The sequence below is a fragment of the Protopterus annectens genome, chromosome 1.part2 (assembly GCF_019279795.1).
Source record: "Protopterus annectens isolate FY-2018-M chromosome 1.part2, PAN1.0, whole genome shotgun sequence".
NCBI lineage: Eukaryota > Metazoa > Chordata > Ceratodontiformes > Protopteridae > Protopterus > Protopterus annectens.
Window position 1 is genome coordinate 621,343,737 of NC_056727.1, and position 25,548 is coordinate 621,369,284.

Genomic DNA, 25,548 nt, shown 5'->3' on the forward strand with positions numbered 1-25,548 from the left:
GGGGATTCAGTAATGGCTCCCAGTTTGCAGTCATCTGCGAACTTTGTTAGCCAGAGTTCCTTAGTGTTGGCCTGTACTTCAGAGAAGTAGATGCCAAACAAGAGCAGTTCCAGGATTGAACCCTGAGGTACTCCACTTGTCACTTGTCTGGAGCTGGATTTGGAGTTGGCCACTTTTACAGTCTGGGTTCTGTCAGTAAGCCAGTAGGCAACCCATCGAGTGATGTAGGGATTTATGCCCCGCTTAGTAAGTTTATCTATGATTCCAGAGAGGGGGATGGTGTTGAAGGCCTTGGCAAGGTCCAGATAGGCTGTGTGGACTGCCTTACCCTTGCCCACAACTCTGGAGACTGATTCGAAGAAGTCAGTCAGGTTCAGGTGACAAGATCAGCCCTTCACGAACCCAAACTGGGTGGGGTCCAGTGTTTGAAGGTTGCCAATGTATTTGTTTATAAGTTCCATGATAATGTGTTCCATGCCCTTACAGATCAGGCTCATCAGACTGATGGGACAGTAGTTCCCGGGATCCAAGGTGGATCCCCCCTTGTGGAGTGGGATAACTGTAGCTGTGTGCCACTCAGTGAGCACAAAGCTTGAGGTGAGGCTATGATTAAACATAACACTTAGGTGAGGTGCCAGTTCATTTTGTAGTTCATGTAGTACACAGCCCGGGATGTCATCTGGTCCCATGGATGCTGTATTCTTAGCTTTAGAGAGTGCGGTTTCTACCTGTGTGGCCGTGATTACCGGAATTTGGCAATCTTTTGGTATTGAGATGGGCCCTTTAGGGGGTGAGAGAGGGATCAAGTTGACACTGAATCGATCTGCCAGGATATTGGCAATATCCTTGGGATCAGTATATTTAATGCCATTCTGTTGTAGCTCAGAGCAGATCTGAGCATTGCCATTTAGAATTTTGGCATAACTATAGAATGCCTTGTGGTTGTCTTTGGAATCTTTGGCAATTTTATTTTCATAACTAGCTTTGGAGGATTTTGTGAGGATATCAGCTTCTTACTGCAGCTGGTAAGGGAGTTTTTTGCATCCTGGGATTTTCCTCTTTTCTGCAACAGTTTCTTCGTTCTGTTGTATAGTTTTTTTTATGGCAGGGGACCACCAGATTGGCTTCCTTTTTTTGGAGAAGAGTGTCTTGTTTCTATTTGAGATGGCACAATTCATGCACGAGTGGATGTGCTCGTACAGGGCCTTAATGTAGGAATCATCAGTTGAACTTTCAGCTCCTGTCTGCATAGGTGTCATGAAGATTGTCACTTCTGATTTGAGTAGCATGAAGTTGGCTTTGGAGAAGTTTTTTATGGAGGTTTCCTTACTGGAGGTTGGGGGTGGGATGTGGATGTCAAGGGTGATTTTCTTATGGTTAGACCTGACCAATGAGGGGGTGACCACTGGTGTGGAGCATCTATCTCCCATGTTTGTAATGACCAGGTCTAGGATATTGGAGCCCCTGGTGGGACAATGGATTAGCTGATCCAGGGCATTGGAATTTATGAATTCCAAAAACCATTGGGAAAAGGTGTTGGTACCTGAGTAGTTTTCACAGTTAATGGCAGGATTGGTGAAATCACCCAGTATTAGGGTGTTTGGTTGTATCTTAATATTTTCTAGTATGTTTAGAAAGGTGTAGTGAGAGGCTTGGGGCATGGTGGAGATCTGTATCAAGCTACAATTTGGATTGCAGTCTTACCTATTGTTAGTTGCACCTGGAGAATTACAGACACATTGTGTTGGGCAACTAGCCTGGAGGTGCGAACATCCTTGGTGAATATGAACACTCCTCCACCTTTAGTGTTTCTGTCTTAGTTTGGAGGCCAAAAAGTGTGGTAAACGTTGTAGCCTGGTATTGCAGGGGTGCTCTCTGGAGCCTTGAACCAGGTCTCAGTTACTGCACAGATATCGATGTTCTCCGTTTTTAGGAGTGCATCAAGAGAATGCATTTTGACGTTTAGACTTCTAGCATTGAGTAGCATTACCTTCAGATTTTGCATGCTTGTATCTGTTATGGTGGTGGTTTTGTCCTTTGAACCTTGCCTAAAAAAGGCACTATAGGGCTGGCAAGAGCTTTAGCCAGTAACCTGAATCCCAGGGGTGACAGGTGCAGACAATCTCTGGCAAAGCATTGTGGTTTGTCGATCATGTCGTCCCAGGCAGACAGACACTGGATCCCCTTTGAATGACACCAGAAGCTTAGCCAATTGTTGAAGTCAGTCATTTTGTCTTTATACTGTGGTATCATTCTGGGCAAAGGCAGAATGCTACACAGGGATAGGGTCATACCTGCCTGGGCCACATGATCTGAGAACTCTTCCATGTCTCTTTTCATGTAGTCCAGGGGGGCACATCTCAAGTCATTCACTCCAACATGAACAGTGACAGAGTTGTATTTGTACTTGTTATGGAGTGACTTGAGTGCATGCGTTATGTGGCAGATCCAGTCACCTGACAGGCAGCTGACTATAATCTTCTCCTTGTTCAGCCTGGTGAGTGGGACATCAGTGTGCCTGACTATAGAGTCACCTATGACTAAAGTGTTGGGTATGTTGTCGTGCCTTAGGGACTGTTGTTGGGTGGCACACTGGTGTTGTGAGCTATATGTCACTTTGGTTGTGACTGGTGTTTGCATTTCCAGCTTTGGTGGTCCTTGTTGCTTGGGCAGGTTAATGTTAAGGGCCTCCGCATATGTGGGTTTAGTGTTGCTATGTGAGGGTGTTGATGGTGTGGGTTTTGTAGGGCTATGTGTTGCTTGAGGTGTAGTGCAGGTGTTAACCTTTTCCTCTTGACTGTCTAGCACAATCTTGGCTGGAGAGAGCTTTGCTTCCAGTTGACGTGTTGCACTGCATGTAGCTGTTGCACCTATTACTGCTTGTTCATAGGCTGTCTACATGGCCTGCTGTGGTGTCAGCTTCCTACTGTCTTAGTAATCGCCCGGTCTGTAGGCCAACCTCTCAGGTCTCCCTGGCCTTCCTCCCACAGATTTTGGACTATATGGCTGGACAATGTCCTACAGTTTCCCCAGCCAGTGTTGTTGATATTAGTGTCCTGGCACTGTGTAGCACCTGCCTCATGTACATGGATGGCAGCCATCTACAAACACCACCAAGGAACACACGGTGTGAGAGATGTAAAGACAGTAGGAGCCTGCAATCCATGCTCTCTGCCTGTCAAGGCTACATATCTGTCCCCAAACAGGTTGTCAACACAATCAGTACACCTCACACACCACCCACACCTACACAACACACACAAACATCTGCAGTGGTCATCAACATCCACATCCACAAACAAAAGGGATCTCTGAAGCAAAGCCACACATGACTTCCACAGCTGTACACACCACATAACCACACATGGCCACACACGTGTCCCACAGCCACACAGGTGTCAGCCCATGTCAAGCATGTAACACATAGGGCACTCCAGTGGAGACACACTGGTGTGCCTCTGACCTGGCTGTGTATGTGGATGGTCACAGTTACTTTTGTGTCAGGTGACAGACTCTGCCATATTGCATATGCACTGCTGTCTCTCACCAACAGGTACTGTCATGTTTCTGTCACAGTACATGTTGGTGTGCCTGACCTGCCATATATGTCCCTGGACTGTATGTAGTGAGACATGAGTGAGCACACTGGTTATGTGTCTCAGGCAGGTATGTCCCTAGCCTTACACAGCATTATGCTGTCACCCAGACAGATGCCACAATACAATCAAGGAATGATTGCCCTTAACATGTGCACATTTATCCTGTGATATTTCAGGGGATTCATTACCTATGAGTCTGGGATGATATGGTAAACAGACCACGATTCTTTGCGAGAGATGGCCTCCATCTGTCTTCATTGGTTTTCATGTGTCTGGCAGTGGTTCTTGCCAGCCCAATATTGACTCTATTAATAACATTGGTGAAGTTATCACTGCCAAAATACAAGTGTCAGTGCAGCACACATTGAAGGCCATACTGCTAAATGCTAGAGGTGTACACATGACTTTGCCCTCATTGCAAGCAGTTCTAACCCTGGGAACTAAAGACATCTGTGCAGTCACACAGACCATGGTTCAAATGTGCAGAAAGCACCCCAACCTTAGATGGTCAACCATTCTATCATACATGCAGAAGACAAAGTGTAGCCAGTATTGGCATGGGACATGGGATTTCCATTTATATGACACACATACACACCTCCATGCTGAACAGGCAGTAAGATGCACAGGGGACACTGCTGGGGCAGTTTACCATTGCTAGCACAAATATATTCAAGTCACAGCTAGCTACCAGACACCACATGTGACCATAAAGCCCATTCTGCCTATATGAACCTCATCAGCTGTATTAGGAGTAGGGTCTGTACCCTGAACCTGGGTCAGTTGAATGACCTTAACATACATCTTACCCATGCCAGCACACAAATGACCAGTAAGCCATCAACAGTGGATGCACAAACACCTTGCTGTGACCAGGGGCTACACCCATATGAGGTGAAGGTGTATTGCAGTTGACATTACACAACACAGGCTACCACAGCAGCATCCCTACAGTGTCATCTTCCATGGCAAAGCAACCATCATGCAGTCATGTTTGCAGTCACCATCTCCCACAATACCCATCTAGCTACGGTAAGCCATACATACACCTCCAACGTGGAATGTATCCTCCTGGGGGGATACACAACCTCACAGCCCCCAACCCCTCATTAAGGACTGACACCAATATCCTCACATACACTCAAGTGCTATATGTGCATTTGTCTAGATGTATGTAGACAGGTATACCCAACAGGCCTACATCATCCTCTGCTAGGATATGTACCCCTGTCTGGTGTACATGTGCAATATATACTGTCCATAACAGGGATGACACACCACTGTCTAAGACAAAGTAGGGGCAGGTGTCCATTTTCTAGCAATGTCTCCTTAGAGTGTACATGAGAATGGGATCAGTCCTGCAAACTGGAACAACAAACACAGAGCTTACATTGTCTACATCCACTACAGACAGTCATCTCCCCTACTGCACATATGTCTGCAACAGCACAGGAAGCACCTGCAGCTGCTCACTTGCGGTGCTGAATGACATGAGCAATACCAGTGCTGTTGGTATAGCATACTGGATGCCTGACAGAGTAAGTGTAGGCTGCATCCCCCTCTGTTCCCCATCAATACATCAGGATATCCACAGTACCTCCCCCATCTCCTATTTGTGGGAAACAGGTCACCACTGCCATGTGATAGTCATGGTATACATTTGCCATGGGAGCCTATCACATCACAGGATGCATCCTACATGATCCCAAGCATAACCTTGCAACACCATAAAGAACCGTATTCAAAGGAGGACTGACTACTGTCTATGTCCCATCCATTTGATGGGTGACCACTGTCACCCCTTTAGATTAAGGTGGGGTGCTCCCCACTCAGTCACATGATAGTCCCAGGTGCCTAACTAGGCTGTTCTGCAAGGCCATAGCACAGTTTATAGTGAACCGCATTAACAAGGACATTGGCGATCTGCCCACACTCCATTACGCACACTTAGGCTTTGTCAAGGAAGGGTTCTTGTCTATTACACTCGGTTGACCTCTATGACACAGTCATCAAAAGCCATGGATGGGGGGGGGTGGCAGTGCAACCTGCCAACCTTGACCTGGACAAACTCTGTGCAAGTATAACCCATGTGGCCATTATAGATATACCACTCCCAAGTATGCATCACACCATATGTTACCAGAGGAGTAGGACACCGGTGCACTGACATGACCCACCTGTTCCATATAGGGAAATCCACCTGAAGCAGATGACCCATAACTAGGTTTGTAACCTGTTATTCCATGTTTGGGCCTCTGTTATGTGTGATGTACACATCTGAGGTGCATGCAACAGACATTAGCCTATGTTCGACCATGTCTGCAGATGACTGCATGCTGTGTGTCATCACCGGATTCCCTAGTGATGTGGACATCTGCCTAGGAGGGTCTCACATAGATACATGACTGTTGCCAGACACATGGCATCAGGCCGAATACCAGGACATGCAGTGTGAACCCCTATGGGGAGAGTGATGTTGCAACATATTATCACAGTACTAACAACATCCTAGGCACACAATCAGTCGTGAGGGTGCTGTGGAAACAGGTCTTTGGCAACATGACATTTCAACACAATGTTGCTTCCACTGTAAGGTAAACCTTCTACATGGCCCATATCATACATAATGGTATGTCATCATGGGACATGGGGTATAAACATCCCTGTATTACCCCCAATGAGGACCATAAATGTGTATAATTCCGTTTGTCATTTACATCACATACAGCAGGTGGGGACTCACTGAGGTTCCCCACGAGGGAATACTAGGACATCAAACATCTACCATACACCCATAGGCTATAAGGCCAACCCTCTACCCAGTTTCATACATACTCCTCAGGGGTGACTTCAGTGTGGCATGCAAGGTAATCATGGACTCCACATTGCTAGGACTGCTGCATGATTGCAAGTCATGCTCCACTCTGTTACACACACACACACACACACACACACACACACACACACACACACACACACACACACACACACACACACACACAGCCTCAACCTGGTGTGTGACATGAACTGGGCTTGTTGGCAGCTCAGATGAGTGCCCCACACAATCACCCTGTGGTGGAATGGTAGCTATTTACACCTTTGCAGGTGTAACCTTGATAACTGGATGGTTAACTGCACATACACCCTTGGGATACCACCTGTGTCCCTGTTGGACAGGGGCATTAGGTGCTGCCTTGCATACACTTGGCTAACATCTGGCCTAGGCATCCCTCCATCTGCATTCCATTACATGCTTAATTGTATGACATACGTGATATAGTAAAGTCAGAACAAACCTCTGAACCGATTAAGGAACCAATGTAGCAAACAGCAAAATAGTGAAGAAAAAGCCAAACTGGTTCAAACACAGCACTCTTCAATAGCAGCACAACAAGGTAAGCGCTGTCACGGATTACATCCGCTTCCTTAGACCAAAATATTAAAACTCAAGTCACATCTTTAAACATTCTGGCAGCCAATGAGACACACTAATCACTGAACCAATTTAACACATTCATTGCCTTGTCTAAGCAGTGAAGAAACTAACATCAGTGTGTAAATCAGCAACACTATAAAACATACATTGCAGCTCAAAAATTGCTAAGTACATCATTAAAACTGACTCTGGTCTATCACATAAACATAAATATAAATTCTAAAATGCATCAACATTTAAATATACTAAAATATATATTAAAAAAAAAAAAAAATATATATATATATATATATATATATATATACATATAATAAAATCTGTCTAAAAATATGTATATAAAACTGGTCAATCTTGTGGACATATAAAATAAAAACCATAGCAAAGATATATATATAAGAAACCACGGGCATAAGCCTGGTACTGCTTGGTTAATGTTTCAGTGCTCTAGCTTTTAAAAAGGGCTTCAGATACACCTTACTATTGAGACCTGGTGTTTTGTCAGCTTGATAACGTATAATCCACTCCTGTTCCACTGATTCTGTCTTATTATTGATGTCACCACCTCTAATACTATTGTGTATGACTTCTAGAACAAAAAATGTAAACTTATGTAAACTTATTATTTCTAACCCTACACTAAACCCCACATACACAACTAACTATGCACTATCTTTAACCCCTCCCTAACCCTAAGGTCCGTAACTACCGCACACTTCCCCTACAGACATACACCCAAAAAAATAAATAATACACATACATACAGTTCAATAAATCCCTACTTCTAACACTACACTAAATCTTACAAACATTCCCTATCTATTCACTTACCTTAACCCACACAGTCCTATCTATCGCACACTTACCTTATGGAGCTATACCGCAGATGGGCCAACCATTACACTTTGACATTTAAATTTTCTCTATTTTGGATGCTCTGCGTTTCCATCTTTCACGCAATCCATGCCGCTCTTTTTGTATTCGCGATTACCATCTTTCGATCTGGTAATAGGAATCCACATTTAACCCCTAGTGGATGGGAATGTGTGTGATCTATACAGACCATATCAGGGTGCTGGGTTGCATACCCGACACATATACATTTGCACATGGTACATTTGCAGTCTCCATGCAATTATAGTCTCATACTTGCCTGCATCAGCAAACCTACATTCAGGAATATGTATAGCTGAAATGCAAAGGTTAACACAAGACAATTCTGAGGGAAACACACAATAATACATTACACATTACTATTCAAGGTTCAGATCTTAGTGCAGAGCATATATCAAATTGCATTCAATCTTGTTGTACAGCTCCACATCTACACTTTAGCATAACAGTTCTTTATCGCCAAACTTCAGTCACTTCATGGTGTCATAGCCATATTTGCTGTGCAGCACCTGTACAATTGGATTTCTTCAACAACAGACCATAATAAACATAACACTTGAAGGAAGGAACATTACTGAGAGTGATATGACACAGTAGTTTATTACATTCAAAATTCTTACTGCAGTTGTACTGTATATCCTGTAGATGATGAATGAATGTCATTTATTAACTTCACAGTTTCAGTCATCACAGTGTACTTTATTACAAGACCCTTAGTATTAACACAGTTTGTACTTATGTCATTCCTACACACTATTACTACAGTATTAGCTTTGCTTCATCAATAGTAGCATGTTTGATGCCTTCATCTGTATTGCACAGTACCTGGCATTACTCACTTATATCAGTCTGAATCTAAGAACACATTTATTGGAGTACACTCAGAATACACTATACCTACTGGCAGTAAATAATGTACTATTTCTTACTTATTGTACTATATATTGCAAGATAGATATGTACTCACCACACTGTCGGCACAGCCTCACTTGGTGCCCGGCGTGGGTCTCTAAGTTTTGAGTTCTCTCCTCTGCAGCTGTGGGGGGAAAACACACCATTATGCATACCTGTTTATCAGACAGTCATACTACAATTTGACAAATCACCTGTTGCTACACTTGCAAACTTCTGGGGCATTCTGGTCCCGAGCATCTTGGGTCCATTGGGCCAAGAGTCCCCCCCTTCCATCACTTCAGGTCATCATAATGGTGATGCACCTGCTCACCAGTGTGGGGGATTCCAGTGGCATTGGTGAGGCCATGTGACAGATGGTCTCAGGCCTCAGACTTGTATTCAGAGCCCTGGTCCTGGCCCTGCAGCAATCTGGCATCATGGTCTTTCACTAGGAGTCCAACCATAACCCTGGACTCCAATGTACCCCAGCGCTGCACCTGAAAGTGCTCTCACTCTCTGACTATAGCCATAGCTCCTGCAGTGATTAAACTCCAACACGTTCTGGCTGTATTCCCACCTGTCCAGTTTAAATAAGGCCGTTTTCCCACATTTTGCCACCACTGCCCCATTTTTGAAAATGCTAAGCAACACTTAGCACCACACAAACCCGCTGAGCTCAGCTGAGCAGTGGTTAAACAGGGACTGCTTAGCAATGTTTAGCAGTGCACAAACCAGCTTAGCTTAGCTTAGGACTGCTTAAAGTGAAACTGCTTAGCAATGCTCAAACCAGCTAAGCGAAGCTATGCTTTGCTCAGGCTTCCTAAAACAGATCATGTTTAAGCATTGCTTATCGTGACATAGTAATGCTTAACAGGGCTTAGCTATGGGCAAACTTCAGTTTTTTCATACATACAAAACTATTGTAAATAATTGTTGATTAATGATACTTCATTCTTAGGTGTATCTGTTTTATATTATATCTCCCAAAATAAATATGCATTTCACTACATAATCTGTTCCTGTAACTTTAATGTATTGAACATTTGTGTGTAACTGGGGCTTTTATACTTGGGTCTCCACTGCAAATGGGCTTCTGGTCAAGCTGGACTAACCCAGTTAACATATTTCAATGTATATATTTTAAACTGGTGCTCTCATATGTATATTCAGCATGCCTTCTCACTCCTACCCGCAAAAGACAATGGGTACCCCCTTGATGTCAGACTTGGACAAAACTGAAAAGAACAAATAGAACTTATTTGCTGTAAGATGTTTATAAACAGAATACTTCTTCACCTTCTCCGAAATGATAGCCACCTGTACATGCATCTGATGTTTGATTGTGAGAAAAATTAAACACAAAATAATTACAATAATGTTTTCAATTTGTTACTTGACAATACACTGCTCCTGTGCATGCTTAGTGAATCTCTATACACCCTTTTGAAGTTTGTGTGGACAGTTAAAGAAATAATGACCACACTATCCCAAGCATGGCACAAGATAATGACCTCTGAACTTTGGGAGGAACAGTACAGAAATAATGACAGTATTCCCAACTCTCCAGAGAAGCTACAATGACCTTCTACACACACCTCTGAACAGAGCTAGTTTTAGACTAAGTGGGAGTCAGGCAGAGACCACTGCTATGTGTGTGTCAAAATCCACTTATACAGCCATGGTAGGTGGGAACCTCCAGCCCAAAGAAGCTCTAATGATCTGGATATTCTATGATGCATTTTATCTGTTTTTTTTTTTACTTATCTGTTTAAAATGAGCACTGAGATAAGAGGGTCAAGTATCTCCATTAATAACCTCCCCACAAGCAGTTATATCCATGTCTATGTACAATTCAGTTGTTGGATTGTGAAAAAAAGAAGATGGTCATGTAATTCATTTAATCTTTTTTCCAAACAGTTGGCACACGTTAAAATAAGAAAAGTTGCTTAAAACAATTCACACTAGTCCTGCAAAGCCAGAATAATTAGCAAACCTCAGTAAGTACACCTTCTCTGTCTGTCTATGCATATCAGCCAGTATCCATTTAAGTAGTCCATCTTACTTCTCACAAATGCCCACTCTGAGCAAATAACAAAAGGATCAGTGATGGTTGCTTTCATCCAGCCAACCCCAATCCCCACCCAGCAGTTATAGTCATGAAGTCTGATGGCCGTGTAATAAGTTGCCACACAATAAAGTATTACAAGTGGCTCCAAACACATCACAAACCAGAAATATTGCATAAAATAGCTGGTTAGAAATATTGCAAAAAATCGTTGGTTGATCATTGTCAGTATTACTGGAGAATAATAATAATAATAATAATAATAATAATAATAATAATAATAATAATAATAGTAAGGATTACCTCACTTCTTCTTTGTCACACCATTCCTTTCCACTGTTCAGAATTCTGCAGTATGTCCCTGAGGATTACAGGCAGTAATGTCAGACATTAGACATTCCTACTTTTTTTTCAAAAGAAAAAGCAGCCCCTCATTCCTGCCTGAGTGCCACCATCGTGGCTTTGGGCCTACATTTGAATGTTGTGAGGTTTTTACTCCATGACCTTGCAATGCTCAAGTCTAAAGTGGCATCATATGACTTGAAAGGTCAAGTGAAGTTTAGTCTAGTTGGTCTATGTGTAAGACCACTCCTGGTGACCAGCAAAACAATTACTGCAGTTATTCCTGCTGACTACATACTACTGTTATTATAGGTAAGTTGTCATATATTCAGCAAATGTCTCCTAATCACCAGAGAAGACATGGACCTGCTCAAAAGTCTGGGCTACCACTATAGCACAGATATGAAGTTTAGTAGTGTTTACATATTGAACAGAACCAAGATCCAAAATAAAAGCAGTTTAAGTGGACTTCTTTGCCTCTTTAAGCCATTTTGTCTGATATTCTTATAATTTTGCAAATGAAATCACTAAGGTCAGTATTCTTAGGAGACCACATTTTACAAGGGCAACTTCAGAAAGGCATAATAAGTGCAAATTAAAGATTTACAAATAATTAATTTTTTGTCAGTCTGTTTCATAGAAAGCTGACAACTTAGAGCTTACAAATTCATCAAAGACAAAAATGATTGACCCATAAAGTTAGTTAAAACTAAGTAGGGGGAACAATTTACTCACCAAGCAAATTTCAGCAACCTGTTAGAGCACAGTACCTGCAATGAAAAAATAAAAGTCAAACAAATCAAGAAAAATGCCACCTCCACAGCTAGTGTACAATACTTTTAACAATCTGCAACAGCAATCATACCCGTCAACCTCATACAGCAAGAAATCTGGACAAAGCCATAAATAAAAGTGTGACAAAGATCCAAAAATAGGGACATTTTTTAAATATTGTTCTTACAAACTTAGAAAGTTGGTAGAATAACAGGTTTTGCATTGGCATGAATTTTCTGAAGGGTATGAAGTCCGAAATTCAAATGTCTGTCATTACTTTCTAACTTCAGACTTTAAAGATTTGCCACTAGTGTGTCAGAAAACCAGAATTTTATGAAAAATGGACCTACAATATGAGGTAGAAATCTTGACATTCTGTGAAAATCTGTACAGTTTAGAGGCACGATTAGCAATACACCAACATTTGTTCTTCAAAGTGCACATCTTTTAAGTTAACCTGATTCCTGCTTTGGCATCTACAATTAATGCAGAAGTCACCTCGTCCTGCTGTGACTCTTTCTCTGTATTCAGCTCGTCCAGTTCCATCTTATGATTCCCATGCACTTCCACAAAGACCTCGTGATAACTGAGTTTGAATTTAGTGCAGGTCATAACACCATAAATGGCTTATGACTTTGCAGGGTAGTAACATGTTGAGCTATGACTTAGACCTTTTTCTAGTTTTGAATTTACTGCAAGCCATGACACAGTAACTGACCTTTGACCTTGCAAAATAGCACAGGGTTTACCCATGCCTTTGATCTTGTAATAACTGCTTCTGAATTTGATACAGTTCATGATAGAGTAGTTGGCCTGCATGGCCATGCAGGGTAACAGCATGTTGACCCTTGCCTTCCACCTTGTGATAACTATGTTTGAATTCAGTGCAGTTCATAACACAGTAGTCTGGCTGTGACCTTACATGATAGTAGTGCATTGGGCCTTGCTTACCTATAGGTCCACGAGATTCTCGACTGTATGCTTATGTACTATCAGGAACTGTTATAGCCCAGACTGCTGTTTCACATGACATATTCAAAAGAAGAACAAGGGGACAACATACTGTGTTTTTCCAAGGTTTTATTATTAAAAAGACACAGTGAAGATTTATTAAAAAATATCATATTGATAAATAAGACAAGAAATGTGTTTAAGTATCTTTTTACAGTAATACTTGTAGTGGCTTTTAAGCCACAAATTACTTTTTGTTGTATCATTCTACACTTTATTCATTTCTGTTTACATCAGATGTGCAGTAAAGACCTAAAGTGTCATGCATTAGTGTTATTAACCTATTCACTTCTTTTCAACTGGTGAGGCAGATAGCCTATGGACAAGTTTGAAATAGATAATTTACCCTGAAGTTATCTAACATTCAAGAGGGAATTGGGCTGTACCTCATTAGATGAATTAATAAAAAAAGTGGTTGGTTTAGAAGCACTATGTCAACTTCTATATTGTGTAACAAAATGCATTTTTTGGAGGAAATTTGCCAAGCATGAACATCCATCACACTTTGACAGACACCAGGATGTTCAGAGGGTCATATGTTCTCTTCCCACATTAGATGCTTGGATTACTTACTGGCATTGTTGTGCAGCATAAAGGGGAAATTCTTCATTCCTGACATACTGTCCTTCATATTAAATATTTAAACTGAGGCCCTGTCTGCTTAAGTTGCTGGCAGCTGAGGTGTATGTACAAAAATCCCATTTGTAGTTATTAAGCAAAAGAGCTTGGAGTATCTCTACTGTCTGCAGAAAATTTCCCCTAGTTAGTATGAAAGCCATTTTGGGTTTCTCCTGAAAATAAGATGTGCCTAGTGGGGTTAACCTGGTTAACAAAAAATAAAATGAGATAAAGTAAGCAAATAAGCAAACAAATGAATAAATATATATTCACTATTATTCTGTATGCTAAGGATTAGACAGATCAACATTTTGCTCTGTTATCTTTTCAGTTGTCCCCTTAATTTTCCTTGTTTAGAGGAAAGCTAATGAAAAATTTACAATGTTGCCCTGCCTGGCACAGATTGATAGAGCCCTTATTGCAACACAGGTGACTCAAAGGCTTCCGCATTGGAGAAGGCAGGGAGAGAAAGGAGTTTTGCCCACTCACCTCTCCTGGGGTGTTGGGAGAGCAGCAGACCATTGCGGAGCACATAGAATAGTGTGATTTCTCCAGCTATGACCTGGAAAACCACTTCCCATGCTTGATGGGAGGTATGAGACTGCTTCCTGGCAATCTCCTGTGAGGAAGTGAGGGGTGACTAGTGCAGACATCCCACTGCATGTCCTTCTCCTTCAGCTCCACATGCCTGGTGGCCAAGGAAATGTAGTTGGGCTAACTAGAAAACCTCAGACCACCCCAGTTGCTGTCTAAATGACAGCCTCTTCCAGCCAGCTTTCACTCTGGTGATGGGGAACAAAACTGAGCCCCTCTGAATGTACTACTACAAGTGTTGAGTTCGGCTGCTGACAGGCTATATAAACTAAACAAAAGGAAATAAAAAAAATCACAAAAATAAGCCCGTAAGCTCAGATAAATACCTCGCCCAAAACCAGAAGTAATCCAAACGGCAGTTATCTACAGTTAAAAAGATTTATTTAAATAGAAAAATATTCGTTCTAAGTGCTTTCACAGTATTCCCTACTGCTTCATCAGACTTTTCATATAAATCATGTACATGCTTACTTAAAGCTAAAGTACTTACAGCTCATCAACTCATTAAGCAAAATGAGCCTATTAAAAGCAATTGTGAATGTTTGTGTCTTTTGGCTTTTCCTGGTTAGGGGTCGCCACAGCGGAACTCCGGTCCGCTAATGATTGGCAGTTGATTTTTACGTACCGGCTTGCCAAGCCTGACACACATCCTTCAACAAAGGTAGGCCCATTTACGCATGTCTCCACGCAGAAGACGCTCTAGCTGAGAATCGAACCGGACAGCGTCTTACTGTGAGGCGACAACGCTACTGCAGCACCACCACCGCGGTAATATAAAAATGTTTCATACAAAAATACAGCATTAAATGCCCATAAATTCCATAATAAATATATAATAAAAAAATACAAAATGCAAAATATATTTATATCCATAAAAATGTATAAATCACAAAAATCAAATATAAGAAAAGCATATTATCTTCCCAAGGTTCTTGCTTTGAGCAAAGGTTTTAAAGGGACCTTGTCACTGAGTCCTTTTCCTGAATCTGCTCTCAATCTGACTATCCATTTCAACTCACTCACTTCAGTTTTATTTCTAATATTCCCCATTTTATCATTTAACCTAGTTCTATCAGTAATCAAAAATGTAAATTTGTGGGAAGGGTCTGTCGTCAAGACATGCTTGGCTAGTGCATTTGTTACTACCCCTTGCTGAATATCACACGCATGTTCTCTAATCCTAAGCCTTAACATCCCATCTGTTTTGCCTACATAAAATGCATTGCATACCTGGCATGATGCCAGGTACACAAGATGCTCTATCTGACATGTGCCCCCCACCCTAAATCTAAATATTCTATGAAAATAAGGATGTTCAGACCTCCTTGTACGGTTACTATATTGACACTGATTATATTTATTGTAAGGTTGTGTTGTCAGTGGGACACAATCTACCCTAAATACATCTTCTCTCGGATAACATAAAAGTCTTTTGATGTTTCTCATGTTCTTGTATAAGAAAATTGGCTTTGGACCTACTATCTGCTTAATAGCAGGATCTGTTGTTAAAACAGACCAATATTTTCTTTAAATATCCTGCACTGGCTTAACATTGCTTGCATACAATACAGGCACTCTAGTAAATGTCCATCTATTATTGACATGACTAGTAGTTGCCACAGGTACTCTGTCAGAATAAGGATTGGCTACTATGTCCCTTAAATCATGTACTTCTTTGATAATCATAGAAACCTTATCTCTCTTATACTCCCTGGAAACCAATCTAGCTTCCAAATTAGAGAGTTCCAAGGTATAATCTGTTTGTTCTGTACTTAGTGTTGATAATCTCAAACTTTGACTTTTGACTATGTTGTCAAATATATGGTTGGGGTGCATGCTCGTTCTGTGTAACAGAGTATTCCTATAACAGTTTTTTCTATGCACACCTGTGTTGATCTTCCCTTCCAGATTAATGGAGACTTTTAGATCTACAAAATCTTTACTAGTGCCCGAATGACTCATAGTAAATGTCAAAAAAGGGGTAGATTTGTTTATATAATCATGAAACATCATTAATTCTTCTATCGTACCTGTCCATGCAATAAACAAGTCATCAACAAATCTGCAATAGAACCCTACATATTTTCGATAGCATCCATCCAGGGCAAACTTCTTCTCCCATGCGGCCATAACTATGTTGGCATAGCTATTGGCACACAAAGTGGCCATAGCTACACCATCCCTCTGTAAATAAACTTGGTGATCAAAAATAAAAACATTATTTTCAAGAACCAATTCCATTAAAAGAGTGTATAAATCAATAGTCTTGCTATCTAATGATGTCTTTTTTTCTAAATAACATTGTAACATAGAAATGCCTGTCCCATTGGGTATGATTGTAAGTAAGGATTGGACATCTAATGTTACTAGCCTTATTCATTTTGTGTCTTGTCTCCCTTTGAAAAAACTATACAGATCCCTTATGAAATGTTTAGAGTCCCTAAGGACTACTGTACTAAGATTCAAGTAGGGTCTGAATTTCTTTTCCAAAAATATGGATAATAGTTCTGTACACCATCTCCTCCTTGAGACAATAGCCCTCAAGGGAGGGTTGACTGGGTCCTTATGTATCTTGGGTAAACCTTGTATCATGGCTATTATAGGTTCATTGACAGTAAAATACTCATATTGACTGTATTCAAATGCCCTCATAGCAATGCACTCTGATAAAACATTGTTAATTCTATTGATCATTGCTTTTACTTCTGTCACATCTAACCTTCTATAAACATTCTCATCATTGAGCATCTCTTTCATTTTTGAATTATAAAAATGATGGCCCATAACCACAATGGGGCCACCTTTGTCAGCTGGATGAATGCTAATGCTGTTATCATTCTGTAAATCATACAAGGCCTTTCTTTCCACCACACTCATATTAAAGAATGTTTTTCTATTTACCAATCCATTTTGATTATAAAACACATTATACAGTTCTTCAATGCATAATTTCTCAAAGGCTATCAATATAGGATGATTATTAGGTACAAACGTACTGGGTTTGCTAAACACAAATTCATTTTTATTATTACCATACATAGATTTTTAACATAGCTGTTCTTAGGAAACATTTTAGATCTATATAAACCAAAGATGTCCAATAGGCTGAAACAGTTATAAAAAAATAAATAAACTTTAATAAAATAACAAATAAAAACAGGTGAGCGCTTTCGCGAAACTATCACTTCTTCAGACCATAAAACATATACTGCAACAAGGCTATTTAAAAACAACCCTTAACCAATCAAATACAGATTATAGTCATGTGACATTCATCAATGATTCAGACCTCTCCTTTTTGAGGCAGGCTTTAGAGAAATAGCATGTAAATTTATTTGGTCTACCACTTCTATTATTCATCCTAGAATACATAAGGAGATTAATTTTCACTTCTATGCTGATTGTAATAGTAAAAATCTTGTTTATATGGCACAATGTATAGCATGTGAAATGTTTTATGTTGGGAAGACCCACTGTACCCTGAAGGAACGTATATTGTAACATGTTAATGACATACAGAATGTTAAACTTAATAATGCACTAGCTAAGCCTGTGTCAAAGCTTGATGAAACCCATAATTTTAAGTTTTTTAGTTCTGCAGCAGTTAAATGTGAATACTAGGGAAGGTGATATTATTAATGAAACTGAATTCTTGAAATTGAAATGGATTTTAGATTAGATGTATCCTCAGGGTTAAATAATGCTATTTCTCTAAAGCCTGTCTTAAAAAGAAGAGGTCAGAATCATTGATGAATATCACATGACTATAATCTGTATTTGATTGATTAAGGGTTGTTTTTAAATAGCCTTGTTGTAGTGTATGTTTTATGGTCTGAAGAAGCGATAGTTTTGCAAAAGCGCTCACCTGTTTTTGTTACTTTATTAAAGTTTATTTATTTTTTATAACTGTTTCAGCCTATTGGACATCTTTGGTTTATATATTATTTTTTTTTGGGGGGATTTGTCCGGGTCCTGGTACGCTTTTTTATTGTAACATTTCAGATCTACTATATAATCAGTTAGCTCAGCATGATTAGTTGGTATAAAAGTTAGTCCTCTGCCTAACACAGCTAACTCGACTTGGTTAAGAGTCCTTGTAAAAATATTCCAAACTGTAGACTCGGTTGAGTCAACCACATCTTCGTCAGCGTTTGCATTGTGGCATCCTGATCTACGTAGTGCTTCCTCTTCAGATGTGTTCAACTTCATGATCTCTGCCTCCTGTTCCTGGTATCCATTACAATTGGTAAAGAGTATGAGTGAAACAAAAGCTCATGGTTTTCACCAATCATATTTCTCTTATGCCCTCTAGTGATTGTAAAAATTGACCCTGTTGCTGTTTCCCCAAGTGATATAATATCACTATTTAGGGAATAATTTAATGCCTTTTTTTCTCACACCTCTAACGAGATCAACAGCATTTGTCACACCTGTATTCACATTGCCTATAGCTGTTTCCTGAGACAATGCCATTGATTTATCATTTTTTTGAGTTGCCATCCTTTCCCACACTGTTCTCCACATCAACAATAGTAGTTGGTTCCTGCCATTCTGTATGCTTACTGGCCATGCCTTCCGTTGGTGTTGCCCGATTATCTGCCTTATTATTGGTTCATTGGACAAACCTCAGCCACGCAAAAACATGGCCATGTACAAAATCCCCCTTATCCCTCTCTAACTTCTTATATTTCTGTACTAAATCTTTGTGTTCATGTAAAGAGAGGGAATCAATAATGCCACTTAAAGTTTTATCAACCAGTTCTGGGGGATACATTTCATATAACTGATTCTGTAAAAACACAACCTTATCAGCCAATTCCTTCTCTTCCAGTCTAAAATATTCAATGAGAAGTCTCATATAATTGCAACTTAACTCATTATTAAGTCTTTGCCATTCAGCTAATAAGCCTGGATATGTGCTACCATATGTCTGTATCTTTAGTATTCTTAATCCTCTCAGAACTATTTTCAGTTTGAGACATGCCTTAAAATGAAAACATTGTAACTGCAGGCGATTCAGTTTATACAAATGGTTTTCCAACTGAAATAAAGTTTCACGCAACTGAGTAATATCCAACCTTTCAACGTTGGTATCTTTATAGTCCATAAAAATATCTTCGTTGAGCAAGGGATTTGACTCCCTGACAAGGACATTTTTCAATCTGTCCTTACACAAAGCATTACTTCTCAGAGCCGGTCCGGCTCCCGGGAAGTAATCCATCTCCAGTTCAGGTACGCCCCTTTCTGCCATTGATCCGGAGATAGTGGCACAGCAAACAATCACAAAAAACACAATAATAAGCCAGTAAGCCCAGATAAATACCTCGTCCAAAGCCAGAAGTAATCCAAAGAAATATATTGAGTCAAGGTAAAACAAACAGCAGTTATCCAGAGTTAAAAACATGTATTTAAACAGAAAAATATTTGTGCACTAGCCAAGCATGTCTTGATGACAGACCCTTTCCACAAATTTACATTTTTGATCATTGATAGAATTAGGTTAGATGATAGAATGGGGGATGTTAGAAATAAAACTGAAGTGAGTGAGTCAAAATGGATAGTCAGACTGAGAGCAGATTCAGGAAAAGGACTCAATGACAAGGTTCCTTTAAAACCCTTGCTCAAAGCAAGAACCTTGGGAAGATAATATGTTTTTCTTATATTTGATTTTAGTGATGTATACATTTTTATGGATATAAATATATATTTTGTATTTTTTTCTTATATATTTATTATGGAATTTATGGGCCATTAATGCTGTATTTTTTATATGAAAATGTTTATATTTATTCACAATTGCATTTAATAGGTTCAATTTGCTTAATGAGTTGATGAGCTATACTGTTTAAGTAAGCATGTGCATGATTTATATGAAAAGTCTGGTGAAGCAGTAGGGAATACTGTGAAAGCGTTTATGAACGAATACTTTTCTGTTTAAATAAATATTTTTAATTGGATAACTGCCATTTGTTTTACCTTGACTCAATATATTTCTTTAAATAAAAAAAAATCCCCACAGTGTAGCAGATTTATAAGTCTGTAGTGCTTAATGGAGGATCCCCCCCCCATTGGTTGTTGTGAGGAAACAATATGTATACCCATACCTCTCAACACATTTTCTTCGAGACTTTTAGTTAAAGGCATAAATAATGGGTGGACAAAAGCTGAAAGTGAGGTAAAATGTTTAAATATTACTCTAATTTACTCAAAAGATTAATAGGAAAACAGGTTGTGAATAATCGTGCATATTCTTAACAATAAGAAGTATGAAACTTTAAATTGTGGCACAACTAAGTAATTGTAACTCTAAGTGGTTTATTAGAAAATCAAAATTATTATGAGTGGTAGACCAAAAATATGAGGCAAAATCAGTGATGGTCTGCAACATCAGGGATAACTGAAAGGGGTGAGGATGTGTAAACCTGTACTGTGGAAAACAGGTGTAATCACCACTGTGCCTGGAGAGAGACACTTCCACCACCTCCTGCACAGTTAGAGATTTTCTGCTATGGCCTCCTGTACTGTGCATCAAAGGGAGAAAGGCATATATACCACACCCTGCTATGATAGGAGTCCAACTTAAATAAATTATACTTATAGTTCATATTAGTGATTACATTCCCAGCAGACATGAGCAAAGAAGTGTGCAGAACCTCTGTAACCTCATCCTCTCATTGGTGAACAAGGTTTGGGATGTATGGTCACTATAGCAGTTGCCTGTAATACTCACCACTTTATGGACTGTCAGTGGTAACTATAACTATCCAGGAGATACTGTGTCAGGAATCCACCTTACATGTCAACCAGCAAATGGTCCTGGTGGTCCTAATTAAGAAGATACAGGAGTTTTAATCCACTGAGAACCAACAGGGAGCCTGAAACTTCCACTGTCTTCAGGAGCCATGGCGCAAATGTGAGTCATAGCAGAGAAATATGGCTGGCATCTCATGATCACGCCTGTTTTCAGGTGTGAGAATTGTCACACAAAGTTGAGCAGCTCATTAGCATGGCCAGTGGCAGGATAGTCATTGATTATGCCATTTTATACAGGTGTAAAATGGCACTGCTAGGTGCTGCACAGCACAGACTATAACCATTGCAGACATAATGCTTTGTAGTGACTACTTTCCCAGCAGGCATGAGAAAGAAAGTGCACAGACCATCTGTTTGACATGATCATAGCTATATATGCACATTGTATAAGCACAAAGCTATGTAGACTTCTACATGATATTGTGCTATTAGGCATAATGCATAGAGAGAGCAGTTCAAGGGGAATTCATGAACTGAGCCCTCATTAACATAATCATTACACTCATAAACCTAAATTAGCATGATATGTGTCCTGGTGGGTGCAGATAGGCTCATCACACTAAGGAAGAAGTTATAGAGCAGCATTCAGTCAATGAGCTACACCAGTAGAAGGCAATCAATGTTGTTGAAAGCTGTAAATTCTACTTTCTGAAGGTATGTGCAGCATTGTATTATTATTATTACTGCTCTGTAGCTGTAAATGAACTTTTCTTTGTAGAAATACTTGCTATGGGGGAAATATGCAGAGCCAAAGTATTTTAACAAATGGAAATGAAACCAGTAAACCATAGAGTGAGTATGCAAAACTGTTGGCATGTTTAAGGGGAAGACAGATCCAAAAGCAATTGTGAAGGGAGCTATTAAAGGAGACAGGTCATCACTGCCTTGTGATAGGATGGACCACATGTGAGCATGTCTATAGCTTTTTCAATGGCACACTTTAGTGTGTATAACAGTAGCTTGGTAATGTCACAATGGCATGACGTGTAAAATAGCAAAAACAGTCAAGACAGTGATAAATCCAGTGGTATCAAGTAAACCAATAAGAAAACAGCAAAAAACACTGAGAAACACATAAGGACCCAGTAAACATACAGTTTATTCCATTGCTAGTTAAACGTTTGCCTACACATGGCTTCTTCAGGCAATCTACTTACACAGTGATAGCAATCATTTAAATACCATCAGTTATAGTCACATGAACAGTATACCAGGTCACATGATTAAACAAGTCAAATGATAAAAAGGTCATATAATAAAGGAAAACATACATATAAAAAGCTGAATGTATTACAAATGAATAATTATATATATATATATATATATATATATATATATATATATATATATATATATATATATGTGCATGTAATGGTATACATGTATTAAAAATATATAACAATTGTATAAACATATATAAGAAATAATTTAAAAACATTAAATTTAGACTTTCATATGAAAATCTTTAAGTAACGGTTTTAGAGAAATACTACCATTTAATCCAGGGGGCATAAATCTCAACTGTACAGATTTTCGCAGAATGTCCAGATTTTTGACTCATATTTTTTGTTTTTAATACAGTTGCAGTTTTCTGTAAAATTAGTGGTAAATCATTAGACTGAAATTACAAAATAATGACAGTTTTAGACTTCATACCCTTCAGAAAATTCATGCTAATGCAAAACCTGTTATTCTATCAACATTCTAAGTTTGTAAGAGCAATATTTAAACATTTTTCCTATTTTTGGGCCTCTGTAGCACTTTTATTTATTTCTTCATCCAGCTTTCTTGCTCTAAGAAGTGGAGAGGTATGGGGTGCACGTGCTAAGTATCCAGAAACATCCATTCAGCTCAGTGTTGTGTATTATATTTCCACCAAGCAGTGGTTCATAAAGCACCTGCAGTGTATAAAATGTAAACTCATGTTCATGGATGGCCCTTATCTGCTACATGCCTGTACACAGCATTAGTAATTACTTACCTCTTAACCTCAGAGTGATGGCTGCCAATATGCTATTTAAGTTTTTGGTTAGTTTTGTCCACATAGTATGACTCACACTGTTCACAAGAAGCTAGATAAGCTATATTTCTTGTGTCACAATTCCGTGATGCCCTTAACTCAAACTGTTGGCCATTAACAGGATGTACAAATGACTTGTTTGTGTAGATATAATTACAATACACACATTTCCTACATCTAAAAGTGCCCTTCCTAGTAGTCCTCAGGTGCATTGTAATCTTAGCTTGTTTTTTATAACAATCTGCTTCATGTTATGGCATTTGTTACATCCAAGAGATGTTTGCTAGAAATTATGGATTGTAACTTGGGTACATCTTGTAAAATATGCCATTGTTTATCAATGTTGTTGTGTCTTTTGGCTTATCCCGGTTAGGGGTCGCCACAGCGGAACTCCGGTCCGCTAATGTTTGGTAGTGGATTTTTACGTGCCGAGTTACCAGCCCTGATGCACAACCTTCAACGAAGGCATGGCCATTCATGCATGCCTCCACACAGAAGACGCACTAGCTGAGAATCGAATGCGACAACGTCTTACTGTGAGGCGACAACGCTACCGCAGCACCACTACCGCGGGTGCCATTGTTTATCAATAATATGTTTAATTTGGTTTCTGTTCTTATTATACATTAGTATACATCTAGTGCATTACCCCTGTGGACTAGTCATCAATATCTACTATAAGCCTCATGGGATAATGTGTGACGTAATGGGTGTGCGTACTGGTACTGCCTCCCCCAGACTAGCTGTACTAACAAGTGTGATCCAACATGTGTGCAGAACCATTGTGAAAGCACAGGATAGTACCATCTCATTTTTTGCAGAAGTTAAATGGGTACTGCAGAGTGCACATGAAGACTTCTAGGAGTGCATGTCACATATATTGGCATTTTTGATATAATCAATCACATACTTGTGTAGGACAGGTCATCCCAGTCTAGCATACCATGTATTGTATGTGGTCCACACAGCTGATCCATATGGATTGTAGCCATCGTGGACATGGATGGCCAAGGTAGTGGTCAATCAGTGCCAGTACTTCCATAACAGCATCTAGTACAGAAGTACCTATGGAGAGAAAAGGAATCTGCAAGGTCATGGAGCCATGATACTACCCATGAAAATCTTCATAGAGCCAATTCCTGTGAGGCAGGACACATTTAATACCCCAAGGTCATGGATCCATGATATTACCTATGAAAATCTTCATAGATCCAATTCCTGTGGGACAGAGCATGTGTAGTACCCCAAGGTCATGGAGCCATGATATTACCCACAAAAGTCTTCATAGAGCCAGTTCCTGTGGGACAGGGTATGTGTGGTACCCCAAGGTTATAGAGCCATGAAATTGCCCATGAAAATCTTCAAAGAGCCAATTCCTGTGGAGCAGGGCATGCAGAGTATGTGTGCTCATCTTCCAAGTATGTCCTGGACCTCTCTGTTATATCAAGCTTCAGTGCTGCAGAAATGCCAGCCATAAGAGATTTACACAGCAGAGCAATTTGGAGAATCAGTCTGCTGCATAAATTAGCAAATGCAGTAGTGTTCATGAATACAGCCAAATATCTGTGCTCACCCACTGTAGTCAATAGGGGGGTCCATGTAAAAGGTAAGACCAGATTGTGTCTGCAGAGAGGTAGTAGTGGTTGATATTTGAATGTGTGTATCTGTTTGGTAGCATTCACCCTTGTGCATGTGTATGTGCATGAATGTCTGAATGTGGGGTGTGGATGCCATACTTCTGAACTCCACTAGACTAATGAACAAATCCTGTAATACTTGGGGGGGAGACATGTCACCAGGACATTTTAAATATTAATCCAATTCACTTACAAAATTACTGGAAAAGCAAGTTTTGCAGCGTGAAAGCTGTATAGGCTGGAGGAACTATAGGCACTAGTTAGATATTACTCTAAGTCACTTATAAAACAATAGGTTTTGCAGCACAAAAAATGAGGGATTACTAGACATTAGGGACAGTTATTAAATATGAGTCCAAGTCACCTACAAAGTTAGTACAACAATAGGTTTTGTATCACAAAGCAGTTTCTGACCAATAGGAAGTACAAAACTCTAATGTCTGATATTATTGACTGTACTGGTCCATGAGTTATGAGAGCCATGCCCAAGACTTCCAGACAAAGCTGAGGGAGTACTAGATGATATCAGGGAGACTTTTTAAATATTACTTCAAGCTGCCTAGAAAATTAATAGAGGTACGGGTCTTGCATCAGGAGTCATTTTCTGAACAATAAGAATGAAACTCCAGTGTCTATACTATAAGTGACTATAATTATCTGTGATTTACAGGGACATGGAAAAAGAGGTACCATCAGGAACATTCCTTAAAATCAGGGACAGTTTAGAGATAATGCAGTTTGTCCGTATGTGTGCATTTGAACTTGTGCGTGTATGTGGGAGAGTGAATGAGGGTGGTACCACTGCAAAGTGATGAGTAATTTACCAATGATGATTACTTCAGGAAAGTATTGAT